The sequence below is a fragment of the Leptinotarsa decemlineata genome, unplaced genomic scaffold, assembly GCF_025532065.1.
Source record: "Leptinotarsa decemlineata unplaced genomic scaffold, Ldec_3_MD MMD2_tig00000035_RagTag_RagTag, whole genome shotgun sequence".
Lineage (NCBI taxonomy): Eukaryota > Metazoa > Arthropoda > Insecta > Coleoptera > Chrysomelidae > Leptinotarsa > Leptinotarsa decemlineata.
The window spans coordinates 22,966,701-22,993,535 of NW_027412540.1; the positions used below are offsets into that span (position 1 = coordinate 22,966,701).

The 26,835-nt window shown below is 33.8% G+C and overlaps 1 protein-coding gene across 5 annotated transcripts in view; it reads right to left on the reverse strand.

Annotated features, from left to right (window-relative positions):
* Nucleotides 1-26,835, reverse strand: part of LOC111507365 (proton-coupled amino acid transporter-like protein pathetic) — a 140,621-nt gene that overhangs the window by 47,747 nt on the left and 66,039 nt on the right. Inside the window, exon 1 of one of the 5 annotated variants that reach the window (XM_074172036.1) lies at nucleotides 12,662-12,733. The exons of 3 other annotated variants lie outside the window; for them this stretch is intronic. The gene's annotated coding sequence lies outside the window, so the exon portion shown is untranslated. Of the gene's footprint in view, nucleotides 1-5,501; nucleotides 5,527-12,661; nucleotides 12,734-26,835 lie in introns of those variants that run through there. One more of the 5 variants, XM_074172037.1, reaches the window with a different exon arrangement.

A 26,835-nucleotide genomic window follows, 5' to 3' on the forward strand; every position in this document is an offset into this window, starting at 1 on the left:
ATAATAATAATCGTCTTTATTGTTACCCAGCTGTAGTTACATACAAATATTTAAATAAAATTAGAGAGCTAGTTGCTGACATAACAAAAGGCGAAGTTCAACTTAGTTAGCACAAGTGCTACTGAGTTGTTCTTCCGATGTTTCGAAACATCGGATGTGTCTTAAGGCGAAACATCGGACACTTGCCTGATCGGCTCTTCAGTAGCAAATACGAATAACATTATAAGAAAAAACACTCAATTCGTTCATTATTAGGACTTTTTGTCACGAAATGGGTTGAATCCACCCAAGTCATCGATGACAGTACGTAAATAACATTCATTCGCTTATTTGATTAAATCCCAGCCATAGGAATCTTGTTTGAATTGAACGGGTAAATTTTTATAAGAGAATAATTGTTGGGAATGAAAACTATTGGGAAATGACGTTTTTGGCGTTCTACTTCTCCATCTTCATTCAAAAAATGTGGGAATCTTCCAAAAAAGTAAGGAAGCAATCAATTCCAAAATTTTATTTTGTATGTAAAACCATCGGAAGCGGAACAATTGTTTTTATCATATGACATGAATCATATGACAGAATGACTCCTAATCACGAGGATGATAATAATCAAATTGATTTGGATATCCAAACAAGTAACTTCGATGATGGGTCTGATCATGCGTAGCTACACTAACTGCGTAGAAACTCTCTGAAAAATTGGTCAATTGCTGCCGTGATTTCGGCGGACCCACGTCAAAGTAAACGAGAGGATGGCGACAACTTGCCAATGTATTTTTAGCTCATTTATTACATCCTAATAAATTTTCATCGCATCATGATATCTATCAATATAACCTCGTTGTTTGGGCAGCCATTATTTGACCTTTGACACGACAATTATTGAAAAGGGGGGCTCGAAAAGCGAGAGAGGATGTAAACAAGAAATCTGGCCGACATCCAAACTGCAGACGCCACGGTTGGCATTTTTGAGACAAATACATTCGGCTCTGTGTTGTTGCGTCATTGAACACCTACGTTTATCCCACGGCTCACTTGGATAAGAAAAGATTTGAGTATGGTCACGAGACCTCGCTATGAATTGAAAGGAAACAGTACAATATACGTAGAGTGTTTAGTTTGAGATTCACGGGTTTCTTGGAAGGTTTCCAAAATATGAGCATTCGAAAGTTGCAGGAAATCAATCAACGGTAATTTGAGGTTTTACTTATATAATTTATATTTCAACTACGCTCGTAACTATCAACGCTTTGGGAACGGAAAATGAGGTTCCAGGAGATGCCGCTTTATGTCTGCTCGAGCTAGGGTAGTACTTGGAAATCTGGGGGCCCTGTGGTAATGAAGGAGTGGATGCCCCTAATTTTTTGGCTATAGAAAATGTCGGGATAGATGATAGGTGAATTTATTAATCAGTCGGACACAGCGTTTACAAATAATAAAATTCATTAACAACACCAACAAACCGGCAATCAGAAAAATACAGTGTAACCTCGAGGCGAGGAGAATGAAAATTAGGATCAGCCCGGCCGAAATCTCAGAACAGAATGAATGCATCAGGTAAAACATGTTTGCGATATGAATTTTGCCATTTTGCTATTGACAGTTGATGTGGGCTCTCAGAATATATTCATGAATCTTTTATACAAGATGTCATCTGACGTGGGCCACCCCCATCTTTGAATTTTCAAATACGGACCTGTATTTTTTTGTTGAAGTTTTTGGATCGTAGACGTTCACTTCATACTCAGGAATTAAATTAAATTTTATATTTCGGGTCGATTCGGTAATATTCGATTATAATTGTGTGAATTACTCCCTTTTAAATTACGGTCCTGGAAATTGGTTGACTGAGTTGGATAAAAACATAATAGTAACTTTCACGTCTCCCTATGTATCGAAGATTTTTGGGAATTTTTTTTTTAATTTTTAGGTACCAATTCATATTTTTTCCATTGCTCTGAGCGTTTTCTACAATGAACTTCGAATAAGAAAACCTTTTATGATTATTTGAAACATATCTACCACATAAATATATTATATGTGTTTTAATAAGCAGAAAAAGAAATGATAGCAATAATAACATCCGAAACGAACACTATAATTGTAATAAAACTTGAAATGAAGTAATTTATATAGGTACCCAAAAAAATTATTGGCGCAATAAATGTTCGAATTGGAGTCCTTCCATTTCGAGACATTTTCAAACTCGGTTTTTCATATTATTTATTGCCCTCAATACACTTATTTGCTGCCTTGTTGCGAAATCATTCAAAATCCTCAATCTCTAGTCTTCCACATTTTCTATCTCTCTGCCAGCGCAAATCCTATTTTTCAATGTCCCCCATAGAAAATATTCCAAAATAGTAAGATCTCGCAGATCTTGCAGACCATCTCATTGTCATATTATTTGTCTCGAAATGGAAGGACTCCAATTCGAACATTTATTACACAATTAATTTTTTTGTGTATATAAATTACTTACTTCATTTAAATTTTCATTATAACTATAGTGTTCGTTTCGGATTATTGCTACAATTTTTTTTCTGCTCATCAAAACACATATAGATATTGTAGATATGTTTCAGATATTCATGAAAAGTTTTCTTATTCGAAGTTCATTGTAGAAAACGCTCAGAGCAATGGAAAAAATATGAATATGTACCTAAAAATGAAAAAAAAAAACTCTCGAGAAACTTTACGGTACATAGGGAGACGTGAAAGTTGCTATTGTGTTTTTATTCAACTCAGTCAACCAATTTCCAGGGCCGTAATTTAAAAGGGAATAATTCACACAATTATAATCGAATATTACCAAATAATCCCGAAATATAAAATTCAATTGATTTTTTAATATGAAGTGAACGTCTACGATCCAAAAACTACAACAAAAAATACAGGTCCGTATTGACAAATTCAAAGATGGGGGTGGCCCAAGTCAGATGACACCCTGTATAAAAGATTTACGGATATATTCTGAGAGCCCACATCAAGTGCCAATAGCAAACTGTGGACAGATTTTCAATATGTCTGCGAATAAAGAAGATATAGGCAAAAAAAGTATTTGGGATTTTTTTGTTTTTCCCGAATATCCCCAGAACCAATAGAGCTATATTCGATTTCTTCACATCATTGAATAGGTCTCTAAAATACGCAACTTCGCCACAATTTAACCGACACTATATCTCTTATCATTTACGAGATCCCCATGTACAGAAACGAGGTTGAATAGCCATGTAGATTTAAACAGAGGTCTACAGATCTATCATTTATCGGACGGATACAATTTCGAATATTCCACCACTAAAGGTTTGTTGTTGATTGAGTTCTCTAACTGAAATGGAATATTGATTTTGTCCACCCCGTACAAACAAAATAATTATTTGAGTTATCGTTGAGTGAATCGTTAAAATGTTTCTCAAATGAATTACAAGTAAAAACAAATTTCAATTGTTAAATTCACCTATTAACCTCTTCTCAGGACTTTTGTCGAAAATGAAATGAAGTAATTTTTTTGTATTTCATTTATTGCAAAATTTTTGCAAAATTTGATGACTGCGGATAGATTCGAAAAGTCGATTCAATTTTATAATTTAACGAATGCGTTGAATTTATATTTTCGATTCGCTATTTCAAAATTTAGATAGGTTGATTTAAAAATACCATTATCGATATACACCAATTGATATAAACTTGTAGTTTTTTTGTGGTGAGATGCGTTATTTAAAATTTTTGTCTCACTTTCACCAACATAACAATGTTGAACTTACCATTTTTTAAAAATTATATCCTTTTGAACCACTTGCTATGGATAACTGATTATTGTTCACTCTTAAATAGATAACGTTGGAAAAAAATTGGAAAGATAATTGAATCGGAACTTCTGGAATACCGGTATTAATATAGTTGGCGCTTCACTTGGCAATACGGTAATCTTTCAATGAAGGGAGCTTTTTATGCAGCAGGAGGAGGGTTATTATCCCTTCCAAACCCTTCACGCTTCACGAATATTCCACCACTCTCGGGGTATTGAATGTTTACCCAAATTGTACAGAGTTGATATGGTAATTTTTTCTCAATTAAATTTTTTTTCACCGGTTTCTTTCTTCAATAGATGCTATTTGGTGTACCTTGTGTGTGTGTGAACTGAATGTCAAACATATTATCACGGTGTTTCCTGACTACCCGACGAACTCAGTGATGCCCTCAATCCAAATAACTTCAAGTTTTTACTGAAGTTTCTTATATCTATGAATATTGTACAACTAATATGATTGATATATGTTATCCGTATTTGCTATTGAAGAGCCGATAAGGCAAGTATCTTATACGCGAAAAATCAGATGTCTAGCAGTGAGGATGACAGTGTTCCATGTGAGTGTAATTTTACTTCTTCATTAATTATATTGTGTAGTAATCCTGTGAATGACATCTGATTCTATTCCATTTTGCCTATAATTTCCATAAAATTTGAATAGCTTTCATTTGGATAACGTTTCGTGTCCTCTCCTCCTTCTTCATCCCTAAAAACTTCTAGGAATGCATTTCAATAACTGTCGGATTCAAGAGGCAGTTTTTGTGTACGAAGGAAACTGGACGTTGAGAATTCAGCTCATGCCATTTTTGCACAGCTAACTTTGATGTTTGAATTTGAAAAGGCATTTTTTTATGGTGAATGTCGAACATTTTGGAACCGATAGATGATAGAACTAGAATTTGAGTTAGAATATGAATCTGTAACAAAATAATGACTTTCGATCCTGATTCTCGTATATCCGAAAGTGTTCTGGAACTGTTTAGGCTGAATTTCTCTCAGTGTCATCGCCAACTGCCTGATTTTTATGATTTTTCCATTATTTTTCTGAATATCAATCAATAGGACTTCTAAAGAAACATTATGTATGCTGTGGAGACTTCTAGACCATTTGTGACCATAAATAACATAGAAATTAGGAAAATCTAAATTAGTTGAACATATTTCATCGAACGAAATGGAAGTAAAACTGAAAAAACTTTTACTTCCATTTCCATTTTACTTTTTTTAAAATCTATAAGTGAATATATCAACTTAATTTAGCTAAAAATTGTAAAAAATCAGGTGGTCTAACCTTTTAACGAGTGACCCTTGCTGATTATATTTCAATATTTTTTCTTACTTTCTAACGGTAGTTAGTTGGTTAGCGTGAATGGTTAATTAAAAATGGATGGGTGTTATTATCTTTTCCATACTAGGAATCGGACGTTAAAAGGTAAGGCCTCAGTAATCCTTAGCTCGAGCAAGTTTTGACTTTTGAGGGTTGTCTATATTTTTCACGATTTTGTACTAAACAGACCATATTCACGGTATTATGAAGAAAAGTTGATTTTTGGACCAATAATAAAGCAATTATGTTTGTGCATCACAAGAAATCTTGTTGTCTTCACTTTCCTCATTTTAAGCACCAAGATTTTGACTATAAGTATTGCTGCCTTCTTTTTTAGTCTAGAAATTTCAGTCTACTTACCGACGTACTAAAATGGAGACCACTTGTAGATACTGCACACTTCGTGCTTGTTGGAATGTTTTACAAAAAGTAATGCATAAAACGTGTATTAACTGATTTTTCCACTTATTTTCCTTCGCGAATATCCGTATCTGTCCTTGCCAGGATAATATTTACGATGGATTTATCTTAATTGATTTTGAAATTATCATGCGGTGATAAAAAATCAATTATTTGATTAAATGTCTCAGATTGAAGCTGTATTAGTCAACTCAAAGTAAATGTTTGAATATTTCAAGATATTCTTTATAAAATTAGTATTGAATGCCAAAAAATTGGTTAGAAAATGTCCATGGCGTTGTAAGTTAGGAAATGTATCTACAGCACTAAGAACACTCACCGGATCGGTTCTTCCTGTTATTGAAAACTTCCTACAGTTGTGAATATTGGTTTACTTCAATATGAAGAATTTTATTGTACACTTGTGGAATTTATAATTTTCTGAAGTTGGGGCAATTGTGATTTAAATGCTACTATAGTCTATTTCAAAAGAGTGTAGAGTAATAAATCATGAAGTGTCATAAAATTTGCCTGAATTTCGTTGTCGTCCATGGGCGTAGGCAAATCTTAGGATTATTAAACTTAATAATTAAAGTAAATTAAAAATTACAGACATAGATAATAATAAAAGGCCATTTTTGGGAAGTAATTTGATCTAAAACTAAGTACCTACATGTATTTAGGTAAGTAAAATTTCTTAAAAAAAGATTAAGATTAATTTTAGTGGTTCTTGTAAACTTATTTAATATGCAATTTGGGTTCATATACTTGAGCATGATTTCTCAAAAAGGGTTAACACTTAGTTCCGAGGTGCCATGTCATTATAATAATCCCTTTTTGACCCTGCCCACCAATCATGCAATACCTATTAAACCCAGGTAATTAAGAAAAAGGGTTTAAATATATTGTAATGGTGTCTTAAACATTCGAGTTATAATAGTAATTGTTACTACACCAATTAAACGTACAGTGATATTGTGATATAGAAATAGTGAAAAAGTTATAAAATGGGGACATTTACTCCAAAGAAAAGAAGTGTAAAAAATTCTCCGCTATCTGTTTGCGAAAAAGTTATAATTTTAAATGTATATGATTGCATAAAACACGATCACCCTAGTTTGTCTGTGCAAGAAAGTGTTGAGCGATGTGCCCGAATGACTGGAATTGGACAGTCCACGATTTTTAAATTATTGCGAGAAAGAAAGATATCAGGCCAGGTAAGTCCATGCAAGAGAAAATCAGGAAGACCAATAAAAATCTTAGATGGAGACACCAAATGTGACATTCGAAGAAAAGTTCATTCGTTTTATTTTAAAAAGGAAATACCCACTCTTGAAAAAATATTTATCGAGATAAGCCAAGATAACGATATTCCTTTGATATCCAGAAAACTTTTATGGAAAACTTTAAAAAGTATGAATTTTGCCTGGGAAAAGCACAATCGAAAGGCACTATTACTGGAAAGTGATGAAATTGTTTGCTGGAGACGAAAATATTTGACAACTATAAAGCAGTACCGCAGAGAGCAAAAGAAAATTTTTTATCTTGATGAGACGTGGATAAACGAAGGTTATATAGTCAAAAAAATGTGGCAAGATAAAAATATAACAAGTTCTCGCCAAGCTTTCATAGAAGGCCTTTCGACGGGTATTAAAGTGCCTTCGGGAAAAGGGAAGAGGCTTATAATTGCTCACATTGGAAGCGAAGACGGATTTTTAAAAGAAGGTTTGTTAAGCTTTGAGTCGTGCCGGACGGGAGATTATCATGAGGACATGAATTCGGATGTCTTCGAAGACTACTTCGGGGAAATGTTAAAATTTCTTTCAGCTGATTCGGTCGTGGTTATGGATGATGCAAGCTACCATTCAAGGCGCTTAGAGAAGGTACCAACTTCAGCTTGGAGAAAGCAAGAAATTATTAACTGGCTGTCAAATGAAGGTATTCAGTTTGAGACGAATTCAGTAAAGAAGGAACTACTAGCCATAGTAAAACAACATAAATCTCGCTTCATGAAATATGCCGTAGAAGATGTAGCAGAAAAGTATAAAGTAACTGTGCTGCGCCTACCGCCATATCATTGCGAATTAAATCCTATAGAACTTATATGGGCACAAGTTAAAGGATATGTTGCAAGGCACAATACCACATTTAAAATGAAAGATGTCAAGGTATTGTTTGATCAAGCCATTATGGAAATCACATCAGAAAACTGGCAAAAAGCAATCCAGCATGTTTTAAAAGAGGAAGATAAAATGTGGGAACTGGACAACTTGGTCGATCAGGTGGTTGACCCTATAATTATAACACCAGGGGATGATGACAGTTCTTCGGATGAAGACTATACTGATGTAGAATAATTTAATTGAATTGTAAATATACTGTAGCGGGATAAGCAATCTGGACAGAGACCAGTGTATCAGTGACAGTGACACTTTTGCTTAGGTTAGGGTTTAGAATTAAGGGTAGTCTGAATAATTATTTTCTCGGAAGGTTCTCGAAAATTGTACCTAGTAATCTCTAGAACATTCAATTAGGGTATAAATAGAGTGTTGTTAAACGTTAAGGGAAGTTCACAGTTTTAGTATTGTTCAAGTGTCAAATTGTAATAACGTATCCAGTAAAGTTCTTGTCGTTTTTGTGAATAAATTGATTTAAAGTCCCCACAAGTGTTTCAATACGTAAAGTTCGTTCGTGTATGTTTGTGAGTATTTCCCGATTTCGGTTCGTATATATTTTATTGTTACATTTTATATTTTTTTAATAACACTGTTCTGCTGTATTAAATTTTTATTTCCTTTAATATAATTTTTATGAATGCATATTCTTTTGGCAATTATCCCACTAGCGCGCCTCTGGCTCAGTATTTATCCGTCGATAACAATGGACAAATCCCTTAAAACAGGGTGATACCTACCTGCTCTTTATGAAACGACATAATTTTGCAATGCGGACTAGGGAAGTGACAGAATTTATTGACGGATCACCCTGTAGCGCTTTTGAATCCTTAATGAGATTTTATTACTCTACACTCTTTTGAAATAGACTATAGAAGAAATAGTTATTGCAGTAGAGTTATTTTGCCAATATTGTTTGGACTACATAAGAGTGGTAGCTATGACTACATTGGATTGGTAACTATGGCTACAAAAGATTTGTAAATGCTCATTATATTGTTGTAGAGTATCGAAGATCGAAGTTATAGACGGACTGATTATCTTGGCCGACGGTGTCGGTGTGTACAGTTTTTCAGTTTGGAACAGTGTTCCAAGCTTTGGAGAAGCAGCCTTTGCAATTCCATCGACATTACTGTGTCAAGACATATTCGTGTCCATTTGGCTTTTTAATCTATTGTTGACAAATTAATTTAAAGGTAGTGGTTCCACTAGTTAATTACCGAAAAATCCATTAGGATAATCACCATTTAACAAACAAAGTCCACATCGGACCAAAAAACTTTAGGTATATAAACAGCTAACCCTTGTCTTTAGATTCAGTATCAATTTGCTCCTCCTGAAGATGCTAACTTTGTTAGTGAAACGCGCGTCGAGTGCAAAAATATCAGTTTGGTGTTAGGGTAATCGATCTCTAGAAAAAGTTTTCAACTTTTACACCAAAGGTTCCAATCTCATGGTTTAAACCGATTTTTGTGAAAATCTTAGTGATTTTGGGTACTTTCATCAATATGGCTTTCTGGAGACCTTTTGAAACAAATGATAACATTACGCGTGAGGAATCTGTGTCAATCGACAGGGATCCGGAATTTGAAAATAAGGACTTACATGTTCAAGTTCAGCGAATAATTTTAAATATTCATGAATGCTTAAAGAAGGAAAACTGCCACACTTCACAGAATGCTATTGTGAATAGAATATGCGAGTTAACGAAATTATCTCGTTCGACAGTTCTTCGAGTCATTAAAATAGGGGATGTCATTAACCATGGAATGAAACGAAAACAAACGAATAAAAAATTCAAAAACGTTGATGGTGCTACAAAAGATGTGATTCGGCGAATAATTTATGGTATAAACCAAAAACATGAAGTACCAACCTAGGAAATTATTTGGTATAAATTAGTCGACTATCCCGATTACAATTACAAATCTTTAGAAACTCTACGAGGTGTCTTATTGTCTTGTGGTTTCAAATATAAAAAATTGAACAATCGGATGGTCATAATGGAATCGCCACGCATTGTTCAACTGCTACAAGAATATTTGAGGCGAATGAAAAGCTACCGAGAATCCAGCAGACCTGGACGAAACTTGGTTTGACACTCAATATGTTGTCAAATATGGCTGGGTAGTCGAAACCAAGTATTGTGCTTTGAACACACCTTCTTCAAGGGGAAAACGTGTCGCATGCCGGGAATGAGAACGTTTTCGTACCTAACGCTTTGCTTCTCTCGGCCACGAAGATATGACTGCGACTTTATTCGAAACCTGGTTCAGTGAGCAGCTTCTCCCAAATATTCCTTCAAACTCGATTATTGTTATGGATAACACTTCGTATCATTCTCGGTTATTGACTACAATACCAAACAGTAACACAAAAAAAGCAGATATTGTTGATTTCATGCGAAATCATGACATGGAAGTACCCGAAAAGATTCCAACGAAAAAGGTATTACTAGCGATCATAAAACAACGTAGTTTCAAAAAAGAGTATATTATTGATTCGATGTGTGAAACACGTGGTTATATTCTCTTACGTTTGCACCCATACTATTGTGTGTTCAATCCAATTGAAATGGTTTGGGCCACAATGAAAGAAAGCTTGTGGAAATGTAATCAGACATCACCGACTTTGAATGCTGTAGTGCTTGACAATATGAGGCGAGTGGTGAATGAAGTAGGTAATAGTGATATGTGGAATAACTGTGTGGCCCACATTATAAAAGAAGAGAACAAATATTATGTGCAAAGTTCCATTGATCCGATCGTTATTCAAACCGATGATAATTCCACCTCATCCGAATATAGCGAAGAAGAATTTTGATTTTTCTAGCAATTGTGTTGGCCTCTATCATTTTGTAAATATATGTTTGACGAGAATTCGGTGTGATTATTTGTGTTTTCATTGTATTTTAGAGTTTTCGACTCGGAAATCAACTACCTTAAATTTCGAAATTTTTCATTATTACCCATGATGGAAAAATTCAGTTGAGATAACTTTTTCATGGGGTGGTCAATTGCTATGATTGAGAATAAGTAACTGAAAAACTACCACTGAAAAATAATATGCCGACGCCTATGTCGAGGCGGGAATTCCTTGTCTGTGCTGTTCCAATTGGTATTGAAAATACTATAAATAGGTTCTTCGTAGGCCAAAGATGCGCACTGAGAAAGGATTTTCAAATATTCCAACTGGGGTGCCAGCCGCGGGGTAAAAAGGCGCGTCCAAAAAACAAAATTATCTTTTCATCACTGTATCTCCATTTCCTTATATTTCCTGTGTGTGTATTTATATTTAGTATCAGCATTGCACCCGTACGGAGCCGGGGCGGTTCGCTAGTGCATCAAAAACAGTAGTACCTGTACTCTAATTTACTCCTAGGCTTTGATGAAACGATAAATAATATCGCAAAATGTTAACAAAGACGAAGATTGTTTTTTACGATTCTTGAACAAAAAAAAATAGGCATACATGCGAATAATATTTGAGGTGAATCTATTTTTCGTTTCTCCGTGACAGAAATAATAGTCAATAATGTCGTTCGAGGTATTTCAATAGTAACGAGTCATCAATCAATCTATACCAGGGTGGTCCCAGAAGTATCCGGCCTTACCTAGAGATGGTGATTGTTGTTTTCAAGTTTGAAGACGCTGCGTTGTTTAGTATTTGTTTGGCAGCCATCAATAGCGAACGTTTTCAGTGAATTTGTGAAAATGGAGAAAGTTGGTCCTCGTTTGTGGTACAATACTTTATTATGAAAGGCCTCAGCCCAATCAATATAAAAGCTGAACTTGATTTTACTCTGAGTGAGTCTGATCCTTCGTTTACAGTAAAATATTGGATAGCAGAGTACGAGCTGCCAAGATGAGCATAGCAATGGTCGACCAAATGAGGGACGACTCCAGAAACAGTGAAGAAAATCTGCAAAGCGGTACTGAATAATCGTCGACTGAAAGTGCGCGAGCTAGCAGACTTAGTAGGCATTTAAAAAGTGCGGTACATCGTATATCCTCTGAAAATTTGGACATGAGAAAGCTGTGTGCAAGATGAGTACCACGGTTGCTCACACTCGAGCAAAAACAATGTCGTGAAGATGTTTCAGTTGAGTGTTTAGCGAAGGTTCATAGCAATGAAGCAGAATTCTTGCGTCGTTTCATAATCAGGGATGAAACATGGCTCCACCACTTTACACTCGAGACAAAGGAACAGTGAAAACAGTGAAATCAGGCAAACTCAGGCAAAGTCATGTTATCGGTTTTTTGGGATGCGCCTGGGATAATTTTCATTAACTATCTTTAAAAAGGTAAAACTATCAACGGTGAGTATTATGTGAACTTAATGCAACGTTTGAGTGAAGAAATCAAGCAGAAACGTCCGCATTTGGCTAGGAAAAAGGTGCTGTTTCATCAAGACAATGCCCTAGTTCACAAATCCATTAACGCAATTACCAAAATTAACGAATTAAATTTTGAATTGCTATCTCATGCACCCTTTGCGCTAGATTTAGCCCCCTTGGATCATTTTCTGTTCCCAAACTTGAAAAAATGGCTCGGTTATCAAAGATTTTCCAACGATGAAGAAGTGACGTCGGCAGTTTGTTTATTTTGAGGAGCACGGCAGTTCTCTATTCAATAAGTTTTTAGGGAAGTAGAAGAGAACCGGCTACCGACCGACCGAATTTGATATTATTTTACTCAATTTGTTATTTGATGTCAAACACGTTATCTTATTTTCATCGAATCTGTTTTCATTGATTAGGTACATATTGGAAAAGTTATACATTTCCATCCTGTTTACAATTTCTTGGCTGTAGAATTTGTTATCTTATATGTGGTAAATCTCTATCTCCCGCAACTATTGAGTACATACAATAGGATTCCATAATTGGAAGAAAAATTGGCAACCGGTCGTTATTTATTGTGAATGTAGATAATTTGTGGTACTCACCTGAACATCACTAATTTTGATGTCTATCGGTCTACTACCTCACTATAGTTGAGAATTCCTTACGAGTGTAACAAATATATGATTATATTCGAGTGTATTTGATTTCGATGTACCTCTTCAGATATGCCTCCATAGGCCACTGATATGATACTGTTCACCTATTCGAATCAGTTGAAATACCTTGTATTCATGAAATCCAGATAAAGATATAACAAAGGCTTTCAAGCTGGTTGCTCTTGTAACAAGGACGGAATTATTGGCGCCGATCTGTCGTAATTGACTTGATTTCCCAATGTAATTAGTAATCGATTTGATTGTTATTGGAACAGTACTCAAACAACACAGAAAACTAAATATCCAGAACATAATATCTATTTTCGCAGTTGTTACAACTTTGGAATTCAGTTCGTAGATGAATTCAATATCTTTTCTCATTTCGAAACACCAATAGTGAAAAAATGATGAAAAAATCAATTTTTATTCAAACAATAATGTATTTCAGGAGTCTCCAAACTTTGAAGCCTTCGGGCCATAATGATTTTTTCAGTTTGTTCCAAGGGCCAATTTCTGCCCTTGACTATATTTCTAGACTAGGATAGTCGCAAAGTGCGTGATCTAAGCAAACTTACGCTTTTTTGCATTTCAATTATTATTGTGTATTGTGACGACTTCTAATGGCGAGTAGTGGTACTATGTACTATCTTTTTCAGCTAACCGCTAGGTGGCATTAGGCGTAGTCAAATATTTGGAATTACCGCGTTGGTTCGAGAAAGTTCTGGTTCTAGCTAGTGTATTCCGATAACCTCGAGATGGCAGTAATAATTGCATATAAAAAGGCTAGCAGCGCAGTTGCGAGTTAGTCTGCGTAGGAAAGGCGAAGGAAGCGAAACTGTCTATTGTGAAATAAAGTAACACCCGTCAATAAAAGTATTGTGATTTGACTTATTGTTTTTATGTGTGATTTGTTAGTACGGAAAAGAAGCAAAAAATCGTGATTGAGTCCAGTAATAAGGCGCTATGTTTAATTTGTAATGAAACCATAGCTGTTCTCAAAGACTATAACATTAAACGACACTATGAATCGAAACATCTTCAAAGTTACTCCAAGTATACAGGAAGTTTGCGGAAGGAAAAACTTGAAGCTTTGAAACACGGACTAAAATCGCAGCAATCTTTGTTTACCAAAGCGAATACTGAACAAGAGTCTGCAACTCGCGCCAGCTTCCGTGTGGCTCTTGAAATCGGAAAACGTGGCAAACCATTCACCGATGGAGAAATGATAAAAGAATGCTTGATTGCAGTAGCCGAAGAAATATGCCCCGAAAAGGTAGATTTATTTAAAATGTCAGTTTGTCAGCAAACACCGTGGCTCGGAGGGTGCAAGACATCGCAGAAAACTGTCTGATAAAAATGGACATCATGAGTGGTTTTCTCTAGCATTGGATGAGTCAACGGATGTGTCAGATACTGCTCAGATGTTGATTTTTATTCGCGGAGTAGATAAAAGATATGAAGTGTATGAAGAACCTTTTGATGTTGATAGTATTCACGGCACGACAACTATGGCAGATATTTTCAAGGGAGTTGAAAATGCCATTAATAAAAAGAACCTTCGATGGAGAAATTTGAAATCTATAACAACTGATGGAGGCAAAAATATGTATGGTAAAAATAAAGGAGTGGTTGCACTTGTGTCAAAGGCTGTAGAAAATAATGGTGGTTCAAAACCATCAGTCTTACATTGTATCATTCATCAACAGTCCTTATGCGGAAAATATTTGGCCATGTCTGAAATTCTAAAACCAGTTGTTAACTTCATCAGATCCACTGGGCTGAATCACTGACAATTCCGCGAGTTTATTCAACAGATTGGAGAAAATGATTTACCATATCATACTGCCGTACGCTGGCTTAGTTGCGGAAAAGTCCTTAAGCGCTTTTTTGAACTTCGAGCAGAGATCGACAATTTTTTAAATGAGAAGCAGCGCCTTTTTGCCGATTTAGAAAATAGTGAATGGATGTGGAAGTTAGCCTTCTATGTCGATTTGACAAATCATATGAACGAATTGAATTTGAGGTTGCAAGGAGAAAATCAGCTTCTCCCTGATTTATACACCAATATCAAATCCTTCAGGCAGAAAATAATAATATTTCAATCGCAATTACGTAAAAAATGTTTCACACATTTTGAAACATGTGAAATATTCAGCCACACTACAAAGACTGAATTTTCCGTCAATTTTGCAATCGAAACTTTGCTTTGTGCTTTGAAGATAAATTTTTATACTCGTTTTTCAGAATTTGATGTAATTGCGAATAAAATTAAGCTTTTTCAAAATCCTTTTGATTCTGACATTGAACCCCTGGCTCCGGAAGTCCAAATGGAAATTATTGGTTTACGGTGCAGTGATATGCTTAAGAACAAATATCAAAATTCATCTTTGTTGGAATTTTATAAGAGTCTTCCACTGGAACAATTTGATAATTTGCATAAATTTGTTCGTGGGTTGTTTTCTGTTTTTGTTACTACTTACTTGTGTGAGAAAACGTTTTCCAAGATGAAGTACACAAATGATGTTTACAGATCTCAATTAACCGATGATCATCCTAAATCTCTTTTGATAATTGGTACAAGTGAAATTGATGCACAACTACAAAGTATTGTCGGTGGAAAATCATAATTACATAAATCTCATTAGTGTTTTTGTTTTACTGTGATTCATTTCAATTATTTGTTAGTTATTAATATGCTTAAACTTAGATACTTAAGTTTTCTTTGTCATCATTTCTGTCGTTGAGTTTTACCTTGCAAGTAAATAAAACCCTGTAATTATCATTCTGTGTTTTCTTCTTAAACTTATCACAGCAATAATAACAACAATAAGGTAATCATTGGCTGTCGCGGGCCAGATTGATGACAGTAAATCATTGGGTGTCGCGGGCCGGATTGATGACACTGGCGGGCCGGATTTGGCCCGCGGGCCGTAGTTTGGAGACCCTTGATGTATTTGAACACAAAGTAAACCTAATCTATAAACTCACGTAAAGTTCGTTCAGAAGTTATGTGTTGTGCTGAAACGTGGCACCACATTATTGTTTCGTAAAAGTATTGTATTTGTATGAGTACGCAGAAGAACGTGTGAAGAAGTTACCTGTATACCAAGCCATGGCAACAACGATGTTGAAGATGTTATCTAGGACGGAATAATCTAGACAAGGCAATGTTACAAATATGGATTCCTAAGAACTGTCTAGAATAGCAGGGAGGATGAGTGTAGAATCACACCACTTAGACCACATGTGACCCATTGTACATCCTCCTCTCCTCCTAGGTCGTCTTACCTGTCCTTTCCAGGTAGGTGGAAGGTCATTAGGAAACATCTTCGGCAGGTGTAGGCCAAGACTCAGCGAACACACACTCTCTTATTGACGATAACTTGGAGACTCACATAAGACATGCCTGACAGTTTCATCTTCCTGTTTACACATAGAGGTATGTCCACTAGCATCATAATATGGATGTGTTTCCTTAGTTGACAGTGGCCAGTCGGAAATCCTACAGGGTGATCCTAGCAAGATTGCATCCTTTAATTCCATCCCATATCTTCTGGCATTGAGCATGGTTGTGACATTTGGATTGTTCTGCAATTATCGAAGTCATCGGGCCATAGATGTCACTGAGTCCTAAACTGCTTAGTCTAGGCTCATGCAACGGTATTTTCTGATCAAAATTCAACAATTTTGGAACCGATATACCAACATCCTCAGCTACTACTTTAATAGAGTTTCGTCGATTCTCTATAACTACCTCCTTCGCTTTATCGACATTTCCATCGGTTGTTGATGTGTTGGGGCGTCTAAAGCGAGTGTCATTCTTCTGATTTTCTCGACCTTCTGTGAAAAGTTTGTACCACTTGTAAACAATTTTCTGACTCAGAGTACAATCATCGTATGCCACTGTCAACATTTCAAGTATGTTTGGACACTTGAATCCATTTTCACACAAAATTTGATGCAAATTCTTTTATCCATTTTTTTCAATAGCGGAAATTCGCCAAACACGCGAACTTTTATGACTCTCACCAACAAACTAAACTTGCCAAACAGCTAAAACTTCGGACATTGGTTCGAGCCGAGTGTACCAAACTGCTAATCGGGACATTTGAACATTCATCTTATTTTTTGATATAATTCAGAGGTTTCCAATTGGTCTTTATAAGGAGATTTCCATTACAAGATATTTGTTTTATTTAGTACAAGTGTCGGTTATATGATGTCTATACCAGAAATAGGTCAATACAGCACGAAAAAGGCTCACTTACCCTTCGATCGTTCAGACTCCTCGTATTTTTTTCCACTTACTGGAACTATATCAGCGAAATGAAAAATATTCATGTACACGGCAATAAGTAAAAATCATAATTATAATTTCAAGGTGAGTTGTGCCATATCAGAATGTGGTAAAAACTGTCGGTTTATCATTATTTGTATTATATTGTATTGGACAACTATCTAAGATCTAAATATACCATGAAATTATCAAAACATTCATGGAATGAAAAATCTAACTATATTTAACAAAAAATGTCAAAATAATGGAATTCCACTGCATATCATCTAGTTTTCTTAGGATGAATCACAGAAGATTTGAATAATATCTTACATTACCTACTTCACAAAATAATCAATTCCCTGGAACTTATGATGCAATGTTTGGAACCTTGATGTAGTAATGAATATTACTGGAGTTTAGTCCCAACACCAAACACGTTTCGATGTATAAAGAATAATGGTTTAGTGTGGGGACTAAACTCCAGTAATATTCCCCGGAACTTGTAAACTTTCGAAGTGAATCCAAAGAGAAGAAGAAATACAGAAATCTCTATACCAACTGTTACTTAGTCCAATTTGTATTTACTTATATCAATCAATTATTTATCACTTTGTATAAGTTGTTTGATAAATACCATAGGTTGTTAAAATTAGACAGATGAAAAAGGAATAACTGTGAAGTCAAGATTAAATTCGAAATTGTTTGAATTCGTCTTTGATTTGCGTAAGCATTTTACACCAACTATATAGCCAGAATGAGTATATAGCCAGAATGAATCATTTAAAAAGACTGAAAATATTCTAATTGATTATTTTTGACTTTTTTATATTTTTTCCTTACATCTAGCTGATAGTTATAGTACATATACACTGTCACCATTAAAGTGCGCACCATATGGGAAACTCTTTTTTCGAAAAGTTTCAATGAAGTTTAACTTCGGCACTTGTTTGTGCTTCGAATTTAACTTAAAATGATGCGACCAACTGCGACCCACTGACGTTCAGTGTTTGTCAAATTCAATTTTTTTTAATGAAAAAGTGCATTTCTATATCGAATTTAACAAAAAGTTACTTGAAAAGGTTGTGTCTACGGCAATTTTATATTCATATGCCAAATTTTATGCAACTAGGATAAAGTTAACGTTTTGCTTATTTTTGACAGATATCCCCTTTATTTTAAAAAACAAGCTCGGTTAATTGTCATCAATTCATGTATACATAACAAACTCATCATGGAGTTTAACTTTTCCGATAAATTTTCACTCATACGGACATTTTTAGTGAGAAATTAAAAATGTGCTATAAAAATTTCAACATGACTGGTGCAAAGTTTCAATCACTTGGCTATTTTCTTAAACAAACGTCAGTACCTTCAATTTTGAAAAAGCAGACACAACTCAAAAACTGTAATGAGTATTAATAAAATTACTAGAGTTGAAATTACATTAAAATTTCAATATTCAGTATTTACAGATTATTTATAAACACTAACTAGGGCGGTAAGGCTTAATCACGTTGAATAAAATTTTCAAGTAGATCTTGACAAACAAAATGCATGCTATGGTAGTGTAAAGTTGTTGATTTACTTGTCAAATTTTTAACAGTTATTGTTGCAATAATGTTGTCTCTTCAGGAAAGAATAGAAATAGACCGGCAAGTAGCTAACATTTTTAATGGACGTCATCCAGGAAAAAATGTTCAACAAGGATAATGTCGAAATTGAGAGAAACAGGATCCGTAGCAAATCAATTTAAGAAAAATCATACTCCAAGTTAATATGATGAGGGGGCCCAACTTAAATTTTTTTTAAAAGTTATTGAACACGGGCAAACGAGCATAACCTATATTATAAAAAATACCGATTGCAAAAAAGTGTTAGAAAAATTTTATTAAAGAATAAACTTTCGCCTTCCAAGCCAAAATTTATTAACACATTAAAAAAACGAGATTTTGATGTCCGTTTGGGGTTTTTATTCTGGTTTCAAGGAGAGAGACAAGAAAATGTAAAGTTTCCGTATAAAATTTTATGGATAGATGAGGCAACGTTCTCTTCAAATGGAACGGTAAGTTCTCAAAATTGCCGATGCTGGGCCCAAGAAAATCCCAATTTCACAGTTGAATGTGGTGATCAGTATTCCTTCAAAACTAATGTATGGTGTGGGATACTTAACGACCAAATAATTGGGCCATTTTTCTTTAGGGAAAATTTATCATCTGTCGGTTATCTCAACCTTTTAAATAATGAGGTTAGTGAAGTTTTAGATAATATGCCTTTAAATATTAAACACGACCTATGGTATCAGCTTGACGGCGCACCAATACATCACACGGCAAAGTTATTGGACGTGACTGGGAACATTATTGGCCACCTAGATCACCCGACTTGACGCCTTTACACTTTTTCTTGTGGGGTTACCTGAAACAAAAAGTGTACCGAAGTAGACCATTTACTGACATACAACATCTGGAAAATATCATTCGCGAGTGCTGTGCAAATATAAATCCTCGATTTATTAAAAATGCAGTTACAGATGTTAGTAGATGGACCATAATATGTATTGAACATGGAGGACGACATACTGAAATGTAAGCTATAAATGTTTGACAACCTCATTTAGATCAATAAGTAAATTTTTGTACCCATTTGTATTTTCTATAATATTATTGTTGTTTAAAATTTATGATAATATTAATAGTTCTATCGAAATTATTTGCATTTTTTCAGTTGCCTCTGCTTTTTCGAAATCAAAGGTTTGTTTAAGAAAATAGCCAAGTGATTGAAACTTTGCACCAGTCATGTTAAAATTTTTATAGCAAAATTTTCAATTTCTCTCTGAAAATGTTTGTATAAGTAAAAATGTATCAGAAAAGTTAAACTCCATGATGAGTTTGTTATGTATACATGAATTGATGACAATTAACCGAACTTGTTTTTTTAAATAAAGGGGATATCTGTCAAAAATAAGCAAAACGTTAACTTTATCCTACTGGCATAAAATTTGGCATATGGATATAAAATTGCCGTAGACACAACTTTTTCAAGTAACTTTTTGTTAAATTCGATCTAGAAATGCACTTTTTCAAGTAAAAAAAAAGTTGAATTTGACAAACACTGAACGTCAGTGGGTCGCAGTTGGCCGCATCATTTTAAGTTAAATTCAAAGCACAAACAAGTGCCGAAGTTAAACTTCATTGAAATTTTTCGAAAAAAAAGTTTCCCATATAGTGCGTACTTTAATGGTGACACTGTATGTGAATTTGTGGATAAAAATAGACAATGCCGTAAATAAATGAATCAATGAAGTTGTTTTGGATTCTGGGATGGCCAAAAATTAAACAGGTGTAAAATATTGGCGATTGTAATACAAGAACAATAAAATTGGAAGAAGAAACAGCAACTGGCGACGAGGATGGGATAGTTGATAAGTAGGCAAAAGTATTGCCTAGTCTGAGGCACATGCCTTTGTTTTAATGTGGAATTATTCTTAAGCATAATTTCTCAAAATAAAATAATTGAAAACAGTTTCTTTGAATTACGAATCCACTTCAGCACGTACACGCAATTGTTTTAGAAGACATGTGTCATTCATATAATATTTTGAAGAGGGACATTCAAATTGTGAGATTGATATGTTGGTAACAATGTTCTAGTTTACTGCATATGCGCTATGGAGGTTATTTTTGGATCTTGGGGTGACCGAACAAATAGACGGTAATAAGAGATCAATGAAGTTAGAAAGACCAATCGAGTGTTTCCATCAAGTAAAGTTCCATCTTCCAAAAGTATCCAAATATTAAAAAAGGTACTTTTAATATTCTTGAAGATACCTACTTGAATCTGTTTCTCACTGCCTGGTTGATAACTCAACGTGGCCAAGTGGACCTGGCGAAGACTATATATTGTATTTGATACTGATATTGAATTCATGAATGTGTCTACAGCATGGACAACTATGGTCGTCGGCCAGAAGATTACATTGAGGAAATTAGAAAATCATTGGATTATCTAAAATTTCTGAGTTACCAGTCAGTTTCTACTTTTGAATATTTGTGATACCAAGTAATTGAACGTACTGGTAATGGGGTTGAATTTAGTTCTAGTTTACAGTTTTAGGTACGTATTCAGGTTAGAAATGACTCAATATAATGGAGTCTGAAAATTCCTGATTTTTGTTGCTGATCAGAAGAATTTGTTATATTTGATAATAAAACGTTTGCATTTGTCTCATTCATGAAATGTATTTATTTCTTCCAGTATGGTACTCGAATCATCAAGAAAATGACAAACGAGTTGTGATTCATTTTTCTGTGCAATCTGCTTCAAAATCCATTTGGAAAGTGAGGTTCATATGTTCAAAGTTACACATTTAAATTTTTCAGTGAACAGGTAGTTAGCAGTCAAGACAATTTCAATCTCACTATTAGCTTGACGGTTATGTATGTAAATAAGTTAATATATTATCTATATATATCAAGTATTCGCAGTTATATGATGTAGGCAGCATAACAAAGATAAACAATACTGTATGCGAATGATCGACCTTGGATCTTATCCAATATTCGTAGCGCTAAACCAAAGTCTGAAATAATGTCTAAATATTTAGACAAGCACGTATAAAACTCATATAGGGTTAACGATCTGTGAAATACTTATTATCAGAAATTCAAACAAGGTCACTTCAAGATCTGAAAGTATTTCATTTCTCCCTGATATAATCTACTTGAAATGCAAAAAACCGGATAAACTTGCTCACCTAAAATTCAATTTGAATTCCACGTTTCAATTATTGACTTGATGACAAAGTCAGTTTTGTAGTAAATGTCTATTGAATAACTATTAGAATCAGAATGTGTTTCATTTCATTCAGAAATGTATATAATAATAATAGTTCACCTATCAATTTTTCTTATAAATCTATACCTAACCCTGGAAATTTGTCTTCAAATATCATAAAACTTTTTCATGATGAACAAAATATCAAAATATGTCAAAAAAATATTAAAACTATAAAGAATTTCAATACCAAATTAAAAGATAAAACGGATGATATCAAAAAGTTAAATGTGATTTATAACATTCCTTGTAACAATTGTAATTTGGATTATATTGGAACAATATCTAGAATTCTTAAAGATAGAATAACTTCACATGAAAGTTATATAAAGCTTATTAAGAAATCATGTGCAATAGCGCAACATTCTATAGAAACAGGACATAAACCAAATTACTCTAATATCAAAGTTTTACATACAGAAAAAATTATTTCCAAACGCCTTTTTCTTGAAATGGTTGAAATTAATAAGTCTTCTAATTGTACAAATGAGAAAACTGACATTGATAATCTCTGCAGTATATACAGTAACTTACTGGAACTACAACAAAAATAATAACGATAATAATGGAAATTGTATCAATCAAAGAATCTATTACAAGCGAAACCTTGGCAAAGTAAAGCAGTTTTGATTTTTGATTTTTTGACTGAGAGACCCCGTTATTCCATTTTACTGTACATTTCTCTAGAGATTTTATCGAGTGTACACGATATAAATTAAAAATTCGTGGATACAACACTCCAAACAGGGGGGCAAACCAGAAACACGTGTCCGCGGTGAATATGTGGATTTTCGTTAGTAAAGACATCCCTGAAGAAGCTATTGTTTGACGAAACACGTGTTGCGTTTTTGAAAATCTCTTATGCTTTTTTAAATGTGGTTTTCCTTTCGCCAGCACACATCCCTTTTCAAATTTGAATGAATCAGAATTTTCGAAAGAAAATCGTAATTTCTTCGAATGAAAACAGCGTTTAACGTCCAATGTAGTGAACTTTTTATTCTTTACAAATCACGCCAAATAATTCACCCCAAGTGAAACCAAACATTTTTCTGGATACACCTACGTACGTAGGATTTCCTTTGTTCAACATTCGTGTTTCACATATTGATCAGCAGTTTCGGGAGCTCTTTCAGGAGTCACTCAGTCTAGCCATTAAAGGAACGAGGACGTCCCGACGCTTTGGCGTCACATCCGTGACGTAATAAGTAGAGTAGTTTCTCCCACCGTACCGAATTCAAGTTTTCGTTCAAGGTCAGAGAGAAAGAATGTCCTCGATGAAGAGGAGGAGGTAATATGCGTAGGAGAGAGGTAGCCCGTAGTACTGTTGTAAAAATATGAAAACTTCGATTGAAGTGAGATTTTTTTCAATGTTGAGCGCAGCAACTTTGCATGGGACAATTTATGAAAAACAAAGAAAAGCCTACCAAAAGGGGGGTATGTGTATCGTTTTTGAAACGGTTTTATTCTTGTTGATGCCCAAAGATCACTATTGAGAATATTTTGAATGAGAAAAAATTTAAATATGATTCGAACGAAAGTTTTTTGACATATTAGAAATAATTTCTTTTCTGGTCACAGTCTGAATTACTAATGCATAATATAAATTCAAATGGATTTTCTTGGCCTGATTTTGTAGCCTGTTATCTAGTCCAACTTTCAGTTTGTTTCACAATGTTTTGTATATATTTGAACTGATAAGTTATAATTGATAACAATAAATATCAGTTTTTGATGAGTTAGATTTCAAGGGCAAGTACTTGACTGATTATTTTGTTTTGCCACCTTGATGACGTCCTTAAAAAATCTCAGTGTTTTTCCATAGTTTTTCAGATTGTGTTGCTGATCTCGATTATAGGGCAGTTATACTTGTAAGTAAGTAAGTAATCTTTATTATAGGATACATCCTAATCTTACAAGACATAATAACTGATTAACAATTTTAATTTCCACAGCGCCAAAAATATTAATAAAAGTCAATAATATTGACATAGTAACATACATATAATATACATATTTTCCAACTAACTAACGCTCTAGGTATTCCAATAATTTACTTTTAAACCCTCTTACAGTATTTTCCTCTTTAATGGCATTTGGTAAATTGTTAAATTCCCGTAGTCCCTTGTAGAATAAGTTTTTCGTTCCGCCACCAGTGTGAGTTCTATGTATATGAAAATTATTATAAGATCTTGTCTCATGTTCATGTATTTGATTATTAAAAACCAAAAATTCATTAAAATATGTTGGTTGGAGATTTTTGGTTATTTTAAATATAAAAACCATTGTTAAAAAGAATAACCGATTTGAAATCGACAGCCATTGTAGTATATTTAACATGTGATCAATAAAAGTATAACGACTGCATCTTAATATAATTCGCATGCCCCTATTTTGGAGTTTTTGAAGTTGGGAAAGCCTATTTTGGTTTATTAAATGCATTAAAGTTGGACAGTACTCAAAATGAGGTTTAATTATACAATTATATGTTAATATTCTGGAGTTAATAGTCAAATGATTTGCTATCCTAGAAAAAAAATATAATTTTTTTGAATTTTTTTTATAACGTATTCAGCATGACTGTTCAAACTCAAAGTGCTGTCTACAATAACTCCCAGATACTTTATTTCAGATACATATTCCAAGGTAGTGTTACCAATTTCAATTTTTATTTCATTATGATCAATAGAGTTCAGTTCATATTTAGTTGTTATCACCATAGCTTTTGTTTTATCTGCATTTAATTTTAATTTATTCATATGTAAATATTTTTCGAAGTTCTTCATAGAACCTTTGAGGGTATCTACAGCATCACTGAGTTCTGTATTCGAAGTATAAACTAATCTATCGTCTGCAAACAGATTAAGTTCATGTAGCCCAGGAACATAATTAATATCATTTAGGTATATAATAACCAATTTTTGTTTTCTGTTTTCTTTCACTGTTAACCCATAATAATTTAATTTTTTTATCAAAATGGTTCTGTCAACTTTTCATGTTTCAAATGCGCGCTTGAAGTCAAGAAAGACAGCTACAGTGTATTTATTTTCATCATACGCATTTTTCCATCCAGAGAAAGTATACTGAATAGCTAACAGGAATGATTTTTTCTAAATCCTGACTGTTTACCTAAGAATAATTCATTATCATCAAAGTATGCAACTAATTGTTCGTAAACTGCTAGTTCAAGGACTGCGTCACTATTTGAGCAAAACCATACATATTTAACAAATTTTTGATTTTTCTACTATATTAAAAACCCATCATATTTTCAAAGAGTGTACTTTTCCATTAACACATATCCACCCAATATTATAAATATTATTATGCAAAATATTTAGTATAAACAAGGCGTTTGAAGTAAAAGTCTCAGTTTGTGACTGAAACAGAAGAGCATAATGAGTGTTAAAATATTTGAGATGACAATATATTTTTAACTAGAGAAATATTTACAAAATTTGGCATCCGTGATCGCTAGACATCACTCTGTTGCCAAATACAGTGGAGACATAATGCTCTAGCTGTCATCTCCTGATGTAGTAGTCTACGTGGGATTTTCTGATTATATTTTATTTTAAATTAGACTAAAATTTTTGCATATTCCTCACCAAAGAGGGATTCATTAATTTCAGTTGGCACCAGGTTCTGCGTGATTTTTTTTTGTGATCTATCATCTTAAAGAAAACTGTAAAACGAAATTTCGAGATTAAAGTCGAAATTTTTTCTTCAAACTAGAAATTACGACATTGAACACGAAATTTTTGCAATAATTTCGACTTTAAACTCGAAATTTAGAGATTAAAGTGGAAATTTCGAGTTTTTCGACTTCAATTCCGGAATTTCGACTTCAAACACAAAATTTCGAGTTTGAAGTAGTAATTTTCAAGAAATAAATAATAAAAATATGTGACCTCCTGCGCTTTCGTATATTTTCGACTTCAACCTGGAAATTACGACCTTAAACTTAAAATTTCGACTTTATTCTCGGAATTTCGACTTTAATCTCTATATTTCGACTTCAAACTAGATATAACGACTCTGAACACGAAATTTCAAACTCAAAATTTTGAGATTGAAGTCGTAATTTCGAGTTATAAGGTAGTAATTCTCAAAAAATAAATAATAGAGATATGTGCCCTTCTGCGCTCCCTCGAATTTTCGACTTCAATATCGAAATTACGACTTTAAACTTGAAATTTTGACTTTAATTTCAATATTTCAACTTCAAACTGGAAATTACAATTTTGAACACGATATTTTGGCATTATTTTAAAATTTCTACTTCAATTTAGAAATTTCGATTTTAAATTCGAAACTTCGAGATTGAAGTCAAAATTTCGAGTTTTAATTTTCAAGAAATAAATAATTAAACTATGTGGCTTTCTGCGCAATCTCGAACTTACGACTTCAATCTCAAAAATTCGACTCCAAACTAGAAATTACAACTTTGAACATAAAATTTTAGCATTGATTTTAAAATTTCGACTTTAATTTCGAAATTTTGATTTTAAAGTCGAAATTTACAGTTTAAAGTCAAAATTTCAAGTTTTAAAGTCGTAACTTCCAAGAAATAAATAATTAAACTATGGGCCTTCTGTGTTCCCGTGAACTTTCGATTACAATCTCGAAATTACGACTTCAAATTTGAAATTTAGACTTTAATTTCGACTTCAATCTCGATTTTAATTTCGAAATTTCGACTTTAGTCTAGAAATTACGACTTTGAACACGAAATTTTGGCATTGATTTTGAAATTTCGACTTCAAACTCCAAAATTTGAGATTGAAGTCGAAATTTCGAGTTTTGAAGTCGTAATTTCCAAGAAATAAATGATAAAGATATGTGGCGTTCTGCACTCCCGTAAATTTTTGACTTCAATTTCGAAATTACGACTTTAAACGCGAAAAGTCGACCTTAATTTCGACTTCAAACTAGAAATTGCGACTTTAGACTTGATACTTCGACTCTGATCTCAAACTCAAATTACGACGTTAAACTCGAAATTTCGACT